This window comes from Hemiscyllium ocellatum, chromosome 1 (assembly GCF_020745735.1).
Source record: "Hemiscyllium ocellatum isolate sHemOce1 chromosome 1, sHemOce1.pat.X.cur, whole genome shotgun sequence".
NCBI classification, from domain to species: Eukaryota; Metazoa; Chordata; class Chondrichthyes; order Orectolobiformes; family Hemiscylliidae; genus Hemiscyllium; species Hemiscyllium ocellatum.
The window spans coordinates 122,444,577-122,459,878 of record NC_083401.1 but is presented as its reverse complement, the minus strand read 5'-3'; the positions used below and the strand labels follow the sequence as shown (position 1 = coordinate 122,459,878).

Here is a 15,302-nt window from a genome sequence, read left to right as displayed (position 1 = left end):
GGCCTCCAACACATCAGAAGCTACCTACAAGGAGATACCAGGATTTCAAGGCAGCTTTTGAAATTGATACCTTGATGGAGTTGGCTGCCAGTGATGATGTCTGGGTGCATCAAGCAGTGGAAACGCAACATAGTGTGTACCAACCATAAAATGCTGCCGATGTGGCTAACTGGCCATAAGGAGTCAATGTGTTGGACTCGAGCATCCCAGTGCTGCAGGTGTTACGTAAGTGGGTTGTACTGCCTGAAATTGCTGAGTACAACCTAAGAAGAGTCAGAGAGAAACAGCCCTGAGGACAAGACATAAGGTACATGCCACCATACAGGAGATATACAGGAAGTCAGCTGAATCTGTGGAAGAAGCAGAAGGCCTAGAGTCAGTAGAGTCTCAGTTAAATGAACTGGGGTGAAACGGATAGTTTGGGATTCTTCACAAAGTGGAGGGGAAGACAGTAAAAATGGAAATGGATAAGGAGGCAGTGGTGTCCCTGATTTCTGAATCAAAGTATCAGAAGTTGAGGGCACCACAATTGAAGTCTGCCAGGATTATACTACATTTGAAATGTGTGGTGCTGGAAAAGCACAACAGGTCAGGCAGCATCTGAGGAGTAGGAGAATCAATGTTTCAGGCATTAGCACTTCATCAGGAGTGCAGAAGGGGGCTGAGAGATAAATAGAAGTGGGGGTGGGGGTGGAGCTGAGAGAAGATACGAGAAGGTGATAAGTGGGTGCAGGTGGGGGAGGATAGTGATAGGTCAGAGTGGAGGGTGATAGGTGCGAAGGAAGATGGGCAGATGGGACCATTCAAGAGAGTGGTGCTGAGTTGGAGGGATGGAAATGGGATGAAATGGGCGGGGCGGGGTAGGGCAGGGGGGGAAAAGAGAGAGACATGAGGAAACTGGTGAAATTGACACTGATGCCACGTGGTTGAAGGCAGAAGATGAGGCACTTTTCCTCCAGGCATCAGGTGGCTTGGATTTAGCGATGGAATAGGCCCAGGACTTGCATGTCATTGGCAGAGTGGGACAGGGAGTTGAAGTGGTCGACCACAGGGTGGTGATATTGTTTGTTACACGTGTCCGAAAATATTCTCTGAAACATTTAGTGAGTTGGTGTCCTGTCTCCCCACTGTAGAAGAGATCATATCAAGAGCAACGGACCGTAGATGAGGTGCTGGATGTGCAGGGAAATCGCTGCAGGATGTGGAAGAATCCTTTGGGGCCTTGGATGGAGGAGAGGGGAGAGGGGTGGGTGCAGGTTTTACATCTCTTGCAGTGGCAAGAAAAGGTGCCAGGAGGGGAGGGTGCTATATGGCAACTAGGATACAACCCCTGCATTCCCTGGTTGGGAAAAGGGTGGCCGTGGAAACAGCTCTAGGAATGAGAGGTGGCTTCACTGGAAGGTGAAGCAATCCTTAAAAAAGGTCAGAAGTGTTAATGCATTTCGATCCGAAGTTGCCACTACAGTTTGTCTGTGATGCCTCCCCTTATGGCATTAGCGTTGTACTGTTACACATCTTACCAAATGGAGAGAAAGGTCCATAGCACCTGCATCAAGGTCACTAATGAAACAGAGGAGAATCATGCTCAAGTTGAAAAAGAAGGATTGAGCATCATGCTCAATGTTAAGAATTTCATCCAATTCTTTTATAGCTGGCACTTCATGCTACTGACGGACCACAGACCTCTAACCTCCATTTTGGCATGTACACAGGGATACTGTCAATGCCAGCAGCATATCTGAACAGATAGGCACTGGCTCTGTCAGCCTACTCACTTGAACTCAAATACCAACAGGTAGAGAAGCATAGCAATGCAGATGTCAAGGGTGCCAAAAATTATGTACTTATCCCAAGATGACAAGGTGCTGGTTTTGGGCAATCAGGTGCGGAACGCTACTTGGAACAATCTGGTTTTGAGCCGAGTGGTGGACTCAGTCCTAAGAGGGATGATCAGTCATGGAAACTGCCCAGAATTACCCCATTCCTGCCCAATTGTAGGGAATAGTCTACACTGATGGATATTTAATGTGAGAATGAGAATTGTTAATTCTTTTCCTGTTAAGAGGAAAAGTGCTGGAACAAGTGCACCAAGGATATCTTTGATGGATGAATGTAGACTTCCAGACTGAGGAGAAAGTGGGATGGATGGATGGATAATCCCATGTAGTAGTAAGAAAAGTGCTATGGTTACTGCCCCTTCACATGGAAATGGCCTCAAACTCAATGGCAACAAATTCACGTTGATTTTGCAGGACCGGTAAAGGCACAGATGCTACTAATGGATGCTCACTCCAAGTGGCCCAAAGTAGTGGACATGAAGTTGTATCAGCAGAAGCAACAATAAACCAACTGGATGAAATATTTGCCAGGCTCGTCATGAGTCACAGTGGTCCAGAGTCTGAAGTACAAGTACTTGGAAAATCAGTGTCAGACTTGTGAAATTGACTCTGTGATCACCTTGCAACTAACAAGAGATTTGTCCAAACCTTGAAACATGCTTTAAAGACTTCATAAGGAGAGGGGTCTCTCAATACCATGTTACAGTACACACAGTAAAGCATTATTTATTAAACTGACAATAATCACCTCACTTTTAAATTCAAATTTGGTTGTAATCAACTCAGCAGTGGAGTGGGGCGAAGAGAGGATTAACTTCACCCTTCCTGATTTGATAAGAATTCAATTCAATAAAAGATTTAAATTGTATTTTCATATCAGGATATTCCAAAGCCCTTTACAGCCAACCAAATACTCTTGTTCTGTAAGCACCTGATTTAGCAAAAAAGCTCAGTAAATTTTCACATAGCAAGATCCCATAAAAGCAATTAAGTAAGTCAATAGATATTTTGTTTTTAGTTTTTGATTAATTGATAAATATTGGTCAAAAAAAAAGAGACAACTTCCTGACACTAAATAGCATGCTTGGTTGGTTACATCCAACCGTCAGTGCAGACGGGTTATGTTCAATCAGTTTAAAGTTTTAGTGAATAGCTGTAGCTGGTTGATTTTCTTGCAAACGTTTATTCTTCTTCCTGGCTGACATCTTCAGTGCTGTGTAGCCTCTGGATGAAGTGCTATCATTGTGATCTGTCCGAATTTACACGATTCTGTCTGTTGTGGTGGGTGTTCTACTTCTGGTTTTGAACTGTATTGATCTGTAGATGGGGTCTATTTCAATGTGTTTGTTTGTGGAACCAATGCATGAATACCAGACCTCCAGGGAATGTTGAGCTTGTCTTTGTTTTGCCTGTCCCAGTATTGTAACAATCGTCCTAGTTGAATTGGTAGTGGAGTCATAGAGATGTACAGCATGGAAACAGACCCTTCGGTCCAACTCATCCATGCCAGCCAGGTATCCCAACCCAATCTATCCCACCTGCCAGCACCCGGCCCATATCCCTCCAAACCCTTCCTATTCATATACCCATCCAAATGCCTCTTAAATGTTGCAATTGCACCAGCCTCCACCACATCCTCTGGCAGCTCATTCCATACAGATACTACCCTCTGCGTGAAAAAGTTGCCCCTTAGTTCTCTTTTATATCTTTCTCCTCTCACTCTAAACCTATGCCCTCTAGTTCTGGACTCCCCCACCCCAGGGAAAAGACTTTGTCCATTTATCCTAGCCATGCCCCTCATAATTTTATAAACCTCTATAAGGTCACCCCTCAGCCTTCGACAATCCAGAGAAAACTGCCCCAGGCTGTTCAGCCTCTCCCTTTAGCTCAAATCCTCCAACCCTGGCAATATCCTTGTAAATCTTTTCTGAACTCTTTCAAGTTTCACAACATCTTTCCGATAGGAAGGAGATCAGAATTGCACGCAATATTCCAACAGTAGCCTAACCAATGTCCTGTACAGCCGCAACATGACCTCCCAATTCCTGTACTCAATACTCTGACCAATAAAGGAAAGCATACCAAATGCTTTCTTCACTATCCTATCTACCTGCGACTCCACTTTCAAGGAGCTATGAACCTCCATTCCAAGGTCTTTTTGTTCAGCAACACTCCCTAGGACCTTACCATTAAGTGTATAAGTCCTGCTAAGATTTGCTTTCCCAAAATGCAGCACCTTGCATTTACCCGAATTAAACTCCATCTGCCACTTCTCAGCCCATTGGCCCATCTGGTCCAGATCCTGTTGTAATCTGAGGTAACCTTCTTCGCTGCCCACTACACCTCCAATTTTGGTGTCATCTGCAAACTTACTAACTGTACCTCTTATGCTCACATCCAAATCATTTATATAAATGACAAATTGTAGCATATCCAGCACCGATTCTTGTGGCACTCCACTGGTCACAGGTCTCCAGTCTGAAGAACAATTCTCCACCCTCTGTCTTCTACCTTTGAGCCAGTTCTGTATTCAAATGGCTAATTCTCCCTGTATTGTATGAGATCTAACCTTGCTAATCAGTCTTCCATGGGACACCTTGTCGAACGCCTTACTGAAGTCCATATAGATCACATCTACTGCTCTGCCCTCAATCTTCTTTGTTACTTCTTCAAAAAACTCAATCACATTTGTGAGACATGATTTCCCACGCACAAAGCCATGTTGACTATCCCTAATCAGTCCTTGCCTTTCCAAATACATGTACATCTTGTCCCTCAAGATTCCCTCCAACAACTTTCCCACCACCGAGGTCAGGCACACCGGTCTATAGTTCCCTGGCTTGTCTTTACCGCCTTTTTTAAACAGTGGCACCACGTTTGCCAACCTCCAGTCTTCTGGCACCTCACCTGTGACTATCGATGATACAAATATCTTAGCAAGAGGCCCAGCATTCACTTCTCTAGCTTCCCACAGATTCTTGGGTACACCTGATCGGGTCCTGGGGATTTAACCATTTCAAGACATCCTCTGTAATCTAGACATTTTGCAAGATGTCACCCTCTATTTCCCTACAGTCTATTTCTTCCATGGCCTTCTCCCCAGTAAATACTGATGAAAAATATTCATTTAGTATCTCCCCCATTTTCTGTGGCTCCACACAAAGGCCACCTTGCTGATCTTTGAGGGGCCCTATTCTCTCCCTAGTTACCCTTTTGTCCTTAATATATTTGTAAAAACCTTTTGGATTCTCCTTAACTCTATTTGCCAAAGCTATCTGGCCTTGGGAGGTCTGGCCGTGTCGTTTTGTTGCAAGCTGATGTCCGTATATTCTGGTGGCAGATTCCTGCCAATTTGCTGCATGTTATTTTATATATCATATTTGTCCTACATTTTGTGGGGTCTTTTGTCCTGTAAAGTAGCTGGTGAAGTGTGGCTGTGGGTTTGTTATTCCCAGAGGACATAGAAGTCTTGTTGTTAGTTCAGAGATGTTTCTAATGTATGGTAGGATGGTCAGTCTGTTGGGGGGCACAGTGTCTTTTTGGTATGGTTTGTTGCCAGGCATTGGCAGATGAAGCTGATAGGATACCCATTATTTGCAAAGACTTTGCAGAGGTGTTCCTCCTTTTATATTTAAAAAAAATGGACCTACCCCACCTTAGAAACGTTTCAGAACTAAAAATGAGACTCATAGAACATTACAGCACAGTACAGGCCCTTTGGCCCTCGATGTTGCGCCGACCTGTCATACCAATCTGAAGTCCATCTAACCTAAACTATTCCATGTACGTCCATATGCTTGTCCAATGACGACTTAAATGTACTTAAAGTTGGCGAATCTACTACCGTTGCAGGCAAAACATTCCATACCCTTACTACTCTGAGTAAAGAAACTACCTCTGATATCTGTCTTATATCTATCACCCCTCAATTTAAAGCCATGCCACCTTGTGCTCACCTTCACCATATTTGGAAAAAGGCGCTCCCTGTCCACCCTATCTAACCCTCTGAATTATCTCATATGTCTCTATTAAGTCGCCTCTCAACCTTTTTCTCTCTAACAAAAACAGCCTCAAGTCCCTCAGCCTTCCCTCCATACCAGGCAACATCCTAGTAAATCTCCTTTGCACCCTTTCCAAAGCTTCCACATCCTTCTTATAATACGGTGACCGGAACTGTACACAATAATCCAATTGTGGCCACACTAGAGTTTTGTACAGCTGTAGCATAACCTCATGGTTCCAGAATTCAATCCCTCTATTAGTAAAAGCTAAAACACTATATGCCTTTTTAACAACCCTGTCAACCTGGGTGGCAACTTTCAAGGATCTGTGTACCTGTACACCGAGATCTCTCTGCTCATCTACACTACTAAGAATCTTATCATTAGCCCAGTACTTTGCATTCCGGTTACTCTGACCAAAATGAATCACCTCACACTTGTCCGCATTAAACTCCATTTGCCACCTCTCAGCCCAGCTCTGCAGTTTATCTATGTCTCTCTGTAACCTACAATATCCTTCGTCACTATCCACAACTCCACCGACCTTAGTGTCCTCTGCAAATTTACTAACCCACCCTTCTACACCCTCATCCAGGTCGTTTATAAAAATGACGAACAGCAGTGGACCCAACACCGACCCTTGCGGTACACCACTGGTAACTGGACTCCAGTATGAATATTTCCCATCAACCACCATCCTCTGTCTTCTTTCAGCAAGCCAATTACTGATCCAAACTGCTATATCTCCCACAATTCCATTCCACCACATTTTGTACAATAGCCTACTGTTGGGAACCTTATCGAACGCTTTGCTGAAATCCATATTCACCACATCAGTTTACTCTCATCTACCTGTTTGGTCACCTTCTCAAAAGAACTCAATAAGGTTTGTGAGGCACGACCTATCCTTCACAAAACCATGCTGACTATCCCTAATCAAATTATTCTTTTCTAGATGATTATAAATCCTATCCCTTATAATCTTTTCCAACACTTTACCAACAATTGAAGTAAGGCTCACTGGTCTAAAATTAGCAGAATTGTCTCTACTCCCCTTCTTGAACAGGGGAACCACATTTGCTGTCCTCCAGTCTTCTGGCACTATTCCTGTAGATAATGACGATTTTAAAGATCAATGCCAAAGGATCAGCAATCTCCTCCCTGGCTTCTCAGAGGATCCTAGGATAAATCCCATCCGGCCCAAGGGACTTGTTTATTTTCACAGTCTGCAGGATTTCTAATACCTCTTCCTTGTGAACCTCAATCCCACCTAGTCTAGTAGCCTGTATCTCAGCAATCTCCTCGACAACATTGTTGTTTTCTAGAGTGAATACTATTGAAAAATATTCATTTAGTGCTTCCCCTATCTCCTCTGACTCCACACACAACTTCCCACTACTATCCTTGATTGACGAGAGTAAGATTATGGCCATTCATTGATTCCTTAAATACGTATAGAAAGCCTTAGGGTTTACCCTGATCCTATCAGCCAACAACTTCTCATGTCTCCTCCTGGTTCTTCTGAGCTCTCTCTTTCGGCCTTTCCTGGCTACGTTGTAACCCTCAAGCGCCCTAACTGAGCCTTCGCATCTCATCCTAACATAAGCTTTCTTCTTCCTCATGACCAGTTCCATTTCCTTCGTAAACCACAGCTCCCATGCTCTCCAGCTTCTTCCCTGCCTGACAGATACATACTTATCTAGGACACAGAGGAGCTTTTCCTTGAATAAGCTCCACATTTTTATTGTGCCTATCCCCTGCAGTTTCCTTCTCCATCCTATGCTTCCTAAATCTTGCCTAATCACATTGTAATTGCCTTTCCCCCAGCTGTAAGTCTTGCCCAGTGGTATGCACCTATCCCTTTCTATCACTAAAGTGAACATAACAGAATTGTGATCACTATCACCAAAGTGCTTACCTATTTCTAAGTCTAACACCTGGCCGGGCTCATTACCCAGTACCAAATCTAATGTGGCTTCGCCCCTTGTTGGTCTGTCTACATATGTCTCCTATGTCTTCTGGGAATAATGACAACGCACAAACCCACAGCCAAAGTTTACTAGCGACAACAAAAGGACAAAAGAGCCCATACCCACAACATGCAGGACGAATGTAATATATAACATACCCACACTGTACTCCTTCCAGAGTTTTATATAGCTGCAGCATAAGTTCTGTGTTCTTATACTCCAGTCTAGATTTTGTGCTCAAATCAAGTGGGACTTGACTCAGAACATTCTGACTTAGAGACAAGAGTGTGATGCTAAACTATGGACAATACATGTGGTTACAACAAAACAGAGCTAAATAACTGCAAACACTTCGAAGGTTCCTAAAGGAGATTCTCACAGGTTGACCTTCTCCTGAATAGAGCTGAAAATGTGTTGCTGGTTAAAGCACAGCAGGTTAGGCAGCATCCAAGGAACAGGAAATTCGACGTTTCGGGCCAGAGCCCTTCATCAGGCTCTGGCCCGAAATGTCGAATTTCCTGTTCCTTGGGATGCTGCCTAACCTGCTGTGCTTGAACCAGCAACACATTTTCAGCTCTGATCTCCAGCATCTGCAGACCTCATTTTTTACTCGAAGGTCTTCTCCTGAATAGAATTAACAAGTGAAAATTTTTGGAAAAAAAAAGACTAATAATAATAAGCCTATGAATAACATCCATATTCATTTGAGACACACACTTTTTGACATTTATCTCAATTGGAATTTGAAAGCATGTTACATTTAGTCGCCTGTATACACATTGAGACTGCTATGAAGTGGGTCTAACCTGACTACCCAATTACATAATTATAACCAGATATTAAGAGGTTAGGCCAAATGATTATGTGAATGACTTGGACTTAACAACAGCCATATTTTAAAGCAGAGTGTGACTTAACAGTTTTGTAATTTAATAGAGATTGCTCTTGCTCCTGCTAATTTTATAAAATACTTTATAATATAGAGCTAGAAAAGTAACATTGAATGATCCTCTATCAAGAAGCTATCGCAATGCAACTTTTCAATATCCAATACGTGAACCAATCAGAAACATTTGATGATTATTGTCCACAATTTGTAGACTTTCATCCAAATTGCTTCCTGTACATGGTCATATTTCTGAACACTGACAGCACAAGCTTACGCGGCAAATGGCATTTGTTTTTGGCACAAGCAAAGCAAGATACATTGGAGAATGTCCAAATCTTAGCAATGATTTATGCAGTTAATGCAAGAAAGGTTATTCAACTCTTGCAGTCAACACATTATGCTCAGTTAGAAGCTGAAGTCTCTTTCAAGGTTTTCAGCAATTAAGCAAATGAAAAACTGAATAATAATCTGTTAGAAGATAAAGAGACCTACAAATGAAAGCTGGATGGTTAGTATACAAGTCAGATTTTTTTTAAAAAATTACTTAGATGACAATATGTTAGCATTTTGTATAAAGGATGTAAGAGGAAAGCATTTAGGAACACATGATCGAGTAGAGTTTGCATGGCATCATAAAAGGGTTGTCATGTCTGACGAAATTTATGACACTTCTTTGATTAGGAAACAATCAGGCACATAAAGAGGAACCAGTAATGTAATATTTTTGAATTTCGCAAATGTATTTCACAAAATAGCACACGTAAGCCCACTTAATAAATTAAGAGTCTGTGTTGTTGGAAGCAGCATACTAACATGGATAGAGGATTGGCTAACTAATAGAAGATACAAAGTTGGTATGAATGGGACATTTTCAAAGTGGCAGTGCCACAGGGATAGTGTTCGGGCTTGATTTCATTGAGTGGGAGAGCCAACTCAGTGGGGCCAATTGGCATACTTCTGCTCCTATGTCTTTCAGTCCAATTTGTGGCTTAAAAGATCCTTAACTGTCTAGTCTGAAGATAAAGAAAAACAAACATGAAAATGAAACTAAATTCCATCTCAAGAAGTTGAAAGTAGAGGAGTATCAATTAATTATTCTGCAAATACATATTTAGATCAAAGCAAGCCATATGTTCAAACTATGGTATACAGGTCAAAGCTGAAAATGTGTTGCTGGAAAAGCGCAGCAGGTCAAAAACAAATAATAATGACACTTAAGCCAAGTGGTTTCAATTGTTTTGATAATATAAATAAAGACTTTATGATTAATTTTATGAAAGTGACTGCATGTGAAGCTTATCTGGTTAGCAAAACAAATAGGTTCAGAAATGTTGCTGATTAATTAATTCTAAATTTAGTACATTTAATAACTTAGATGATTACATGCAGAAAATAAGAAATTGTAAAGTCCAAAATGACAAGAATTGTCTGCCAGTCATGAACAGAACACATCAATATAGTGATGAAAACTAAAACTCCTGAAATGATTGAAAGATTAACAGCCTATAAACTATTAGTGGGAAGGGTTGGGGCAGGTTCCTAAATAACAGTGAAAAAAAGAGAAAGATAGATGAGGATGTTTCTGAATGAGAAAAGACAGACAAGAGCAGGTCACAGAACGAGGTAACTCTGATGAATTAATCTGCATTTATTTCAACGCATGGGGTGTTACAAGTAAAGCTGGTGAACTCAGGGCATGTATTGAAACATGAACATCATAGCTAATATGGGAACTTGGCTGAGAGAAGCACAGGGCTGACAGCTCAATGTTCCAGGAAGGATTGAAAGGGGGGCGGGGGGGGGGGGGGGGGGGGGGGGGGGGGATGGTGTTTTTGATAAAGGTAAACCTTAGTATTGTAATTAGAAAGGATATTTCTGATGAATCATCAGTCAAAAAATATTGGTTGAAATAAGAAAGGAATGATCACATTGATGGGACGGTACTATAGGATCCCCAATTGTCAGAGAAAAATTGAGGAGCAAATATGTACAGAGATGTCAGATACACACAAGAACGATAAGGTTGTAATAGTAGGGAATTTTAATTTTCCAAACATTGACCAGGACTGCCATAGTGTTAAAGGTCTGGATGGTGAGGAAGTCGACTACGTTGCCAAATACCAGACTAATGCCAGTTACAAGTTCACTGTTGACACAACCATAGTCAGTCGAATCTCCAATAGCAACAAAACTGACTACAGACGGGAGGCGGAAGACCTGGAAAAATGGTGCACTGAGAACAACCTAGTTCTCAACGCCAGCAAAACCAAGGAACTCATTATTGACTTTCGGCGGGATGTTACTCATGCCCCCCTACACATTAACAGCACAGAGGTGGAATGAGTGGAGAGAGTCAAGCTCCTGAGAATGGTCAACCACAACAAGCCTTCTTGGACTCTCCAGGTGGATGCACTGGTTACAAAGGCTCAACAATGTCTCTTCTTCCTCGGGCAGCTGAGGAAATTTGGCATAACAGCGAATGCCCTTGCTAACTTTCATCAGTGTGCCATAGAGAGCATTCCGTCTAGATGTATCACTATCTGGTATGACAACTATACCATTCAAGATCAGAGATGGTTACAAAAAGTGGAGAACTCGGACAATCACAAAGGCCAACTCTCATCTGTGGCATCCATCTACCAGGCCCGCTGTCAAGGAAAGACCACCCAGCATTCTCAAAGATCCATCCCACCCTGGCAATGTTTTCTTACAACCTCTACCATTAGGAGAAGGTACAGAAGCCTGAGCACATGCACCAGCCGGTTTTGTAACAGTTTCTATCCTACTGTTGTTAGAACACTGAATGGACTCACAAACTCTTAACATTCGCCTATACCTGTGTTTTTGTTTTTGCCGCTGTTTGCCTATTATTTACTATCTATTCAACTTAACTATGTGATCTGCCTGTATTGGTCACAAGACAAAGCTTTTCACTTGCCTCGGTACACATGACAATAAATTCAATTCAATTCAATTGTTAAATGTGTTTAATATGTAAAACGTAAATGTTCCTACCAGAGAAGGAGTAAAACTTGACCTTCTCTAGGGAAATAAGGCAGATACAAGTATTAGCAGGGGGACACTTTGGACTAGTGATCACAATTCCATTACTTTTAAAATAGTTACGGAAAAGCATAAGCCTTCCATAAAAGTTAACGTTCTTAACTGGAGTCAGGCATATTTTAATGGTATGAGGTAAGAACTTTCAAAAGTTGTTGCAGTAAACAGTTCGCAGGTAAAAAGACAACTGACAAGTGGGAGGCTTTCAAAAGTGTGATAACAAGAGGTATTATGTTCCTGCTGAGTGAATGGTAAGGTTGATAAAATTGGGCAACAATGGATGAATAAAGATATTGAGGTTCTAGTCAAGAATAAAAAAAATTAAATACAGACAAATGAATGTCTTGAAGAATATAAAGAGTATAGTGGCATTCTTAAGAAGGACATTAGGGAATCAAAGAAAGGAAATGAGCTAGCCTTGGCAGAAAAGGCTAAGGATAATCCAGAAAGATTCTACAAGTAAATCAAGAGCAAAAGAACAACTAGAGAGGGAGCAGGGCCCCTTAAAGATCAACAAGATTATCTTTGTGTTGAACCTCAGGAGAGAGGAGAGATTTTAAATGAATATTTTGCACCAGTTTTTACTGTGGAGAAAGAAATGGAGGCTAGAGAACTCTGGGAAATAAATATTGATGTTTTGAAAACAGTTCATATTAAAGAACAGGAAGTGCTGGAGATCTTAGACAACAAAGGTGAATAAATCGCCAGGACCTGATCAAGTGTATTGGATGTTGTGGGAGGTAGGGAGGAAATTGCAGGGCCCCTAACAGAAATATCTGTTTGAGATTTTAGAAAAGATTTGTAGCTCAGTTTGTAAGTTTGCTTGCTGAGCTGGTCGATTTATTCTCAGACATTTCATCACCATGCTAGTTAACATATCAGCGAGTCTCTAGTGAAGCACTGGTGTTCTGTCCTGCTTGCTATTTATCTGTCTCAGTTTGTTGTGGTAGATGGTACCATTTCCAGTTCTGTTTCTGAGAGTTTGGTAAATGGGATCCAAAATCTATATGTTTGTTAATACGTTTGGTTTGAATGCCAGGCCTCTAGGAATTCCCCTGCATATCTTTGTTTAGCCTGTCCTAGAATGATGTATTGTCCCACTTGAATTGGTATCCCTCTTCATTGGTGTGTATCACATCCAGACTACTTCAGCTCCTAGGCAACATGGTGGTCCATAAACCTAACATCACATGAAACAGCTCCTGATGAATTTAAAAGGACCACCACAAAATAACCTACAAGGTCTGCAACAAACATTATGTTAGACAGTCAGGAAGCTAGCCACCAGGATACATGAGCAGTAGCTAGCCATCAAAAGATATGACCAACTATCACTGATCTCCATACACACAGACAAAGAGGGACACCAGTTCGGCTGGGACAATACATCCAAACATATAGATTTTGACCTCACTTACCAACCTCTCAGAAACAGAACCAGAATGGTATCACCTACCATAACAAACCGAGACAGATAAATAGCAAGCAATCCTTCACTGGAGACTCATTGATAATGTTAACCAGCATGGTGACAAAACGTCAGAGTACAAATCTACCAGCTGAGCAAGCAAACTTACAACCAGAAATATTGTATTATCTATAACCACGGGTGAGGTGCTAGCGGGAGGCTCATGCTGTGTCTTTATTTAAGATGGGATGTAAGGAGAAGCTGGGAACTGTAGATTGTGAGTTTGATATCAATGGTGGATACATTGTTGGAGATGATTCTGACAGGTAAGATTTACATGCATTTAGAGAGGCGAGGAATGATTAGAGATAGTCAGCATGGCTTTGCACAAGGGAAATCGTGTCTCACAAACTTGATTGAGTTTTTTGAAGAAATAACCAAATAGATTGATGAGGGCAGAGCAGTAAACATTGTTTACTTGTATTCTATTAAAATGTTTGTTAAGTTTCTGCATAGCAGAGTAATTAGTAAAGTTAGATCAGATGGGATTCAGAGTGAGCTTGCCAATTGGATATAAAATTGGCTTTACAGTAGCAGACAGAGGTTGTTTCACAGACTGGAGGCGTATGACCTGTGGTGTTCCACTGGGTCCACTATTGTTTGTCATTTATACAAATGATTTGGTAAAAATATAGGAGCCATGGTTAGTAAATTTGCAGATGAGACCGAAATTGGCGGCATAGCAGACAGTGAAGAAGGTTGTCTAAGATCACAAAGAGATCTTCAACCAGACTTTAGATCTTAATCAATTGGGTCAATGGACTGTAGAGTGGCAGATGGAATTTAACTTGGATAAATGCGAGGTTTTGCATTTTGGTAAAACAAACAAGGGCAGGACTTATACAATAAATGGTGAGAGGCCTGTGTCGTGTCATAGAATAGAAATACCTTGGGGTTCAGGTCCATAATTCTTTGAAATTTGCATCATAGGTTGACAGGGTGGTTAAGAAGCACACTTGCCTTCACTACTCAGACCTTCTAAGTATGGAAATTGGGACATCACGTTGAGGTTTTCCAAGTCATTGGTGAGGTCCCTTCTGGAACAGAGTGTGCAATTCTGGTTATCTGCTATAGGAAGAATATTATTAAACTGAAGAGTGCTCATAAAAGTGGTACTACAATGTTGTCAGAATGGAAGGTTTAAGTTGTAAAATTAAGCCAAGACTTTTTTTTTCACTGCAGCATTGGAGGTTGAGGGTTTTAGAGGTTTACAAAATCATGAGGGGCATAGGTAAAGTGAATAGCAAAGGTATTTTCCCTCAGGTGAGTTCAAAACTAGGGAGCATTGATTAAAGGTGAGAGGAGAAAGATTTGAAGAAGACTTTTCTTTTAGCAGACAGGAGTTAGTGTGTGGAATGAATTACCAGAGGACATGGTGGATGCAGTACAGTTACAATGTTCAAAATACATTTGAATAAGTACATGAACAGGAAAAGGTCAGAGGGATATGTGCCAAACACAGGCAGTTGGAACTAGATTAGTTTGGGAACATGGTCAGTGTGGACTAGTTGGATCGAGAGTCTGATTCAATGCTGTTTGACTCTATAGAGTAACATCAAGAGTTTTGTACAATACATTTGCATTCTGGTAATGAAGAGTCTTTTGAAGAGTCCTCAACAGCGCCAACTTTATCTTCTTTTTCAATTACTTGTAAAAGAATACATCGACTTTCCTGAACAATTAAGATTTCTATGCAGAGCGACAGCACAACTGTAGCTTATGGTGAGTTTTTTTTGTAAAACCAAGAATCTTACATTATGCACAGCCACACGCAGACAGTCCCCAAGGAGAAAACAGCACTCGATGACTCTCTAAATAATAACCAGTGCTGAGGGTTGAAGTCGATTAATGTTTGCCCGAAACACCTATCGGAATACTGAATAAAGCAACAAGTGGCGTTCACACAGGAGACATGCTGCTGTCAGTCTGCCTGTAGAGGTTGCAAACTACTAATAACAAACAGGAAAGCCCCTGTCCCTGCCCCCTCCCTGAATGATGGACCCTGTGGATGGACAGACACTGACAGCTGTCACAGAGCGGGTGACGGACAATCTGCGCAAGGACTCAGCACGAGCG

The 15,302-nt window shown here is 41.6% G+C and overlaps 1 protein-coding gene across 1 annotated transcript in view; it reads right to left on the bottom strand.

Annotated features, from left to right (window-relative positions):
- The window catches only part of LOC132815969 (transmembrane anterior posterior transformation protein 1-like), a 109,867-nt gene that overhangs the window by 94,169 nt on the left and 396 nt on the right, over window positions 1-15,302 (bottom strand). The window lies entirely within an intron of this gene.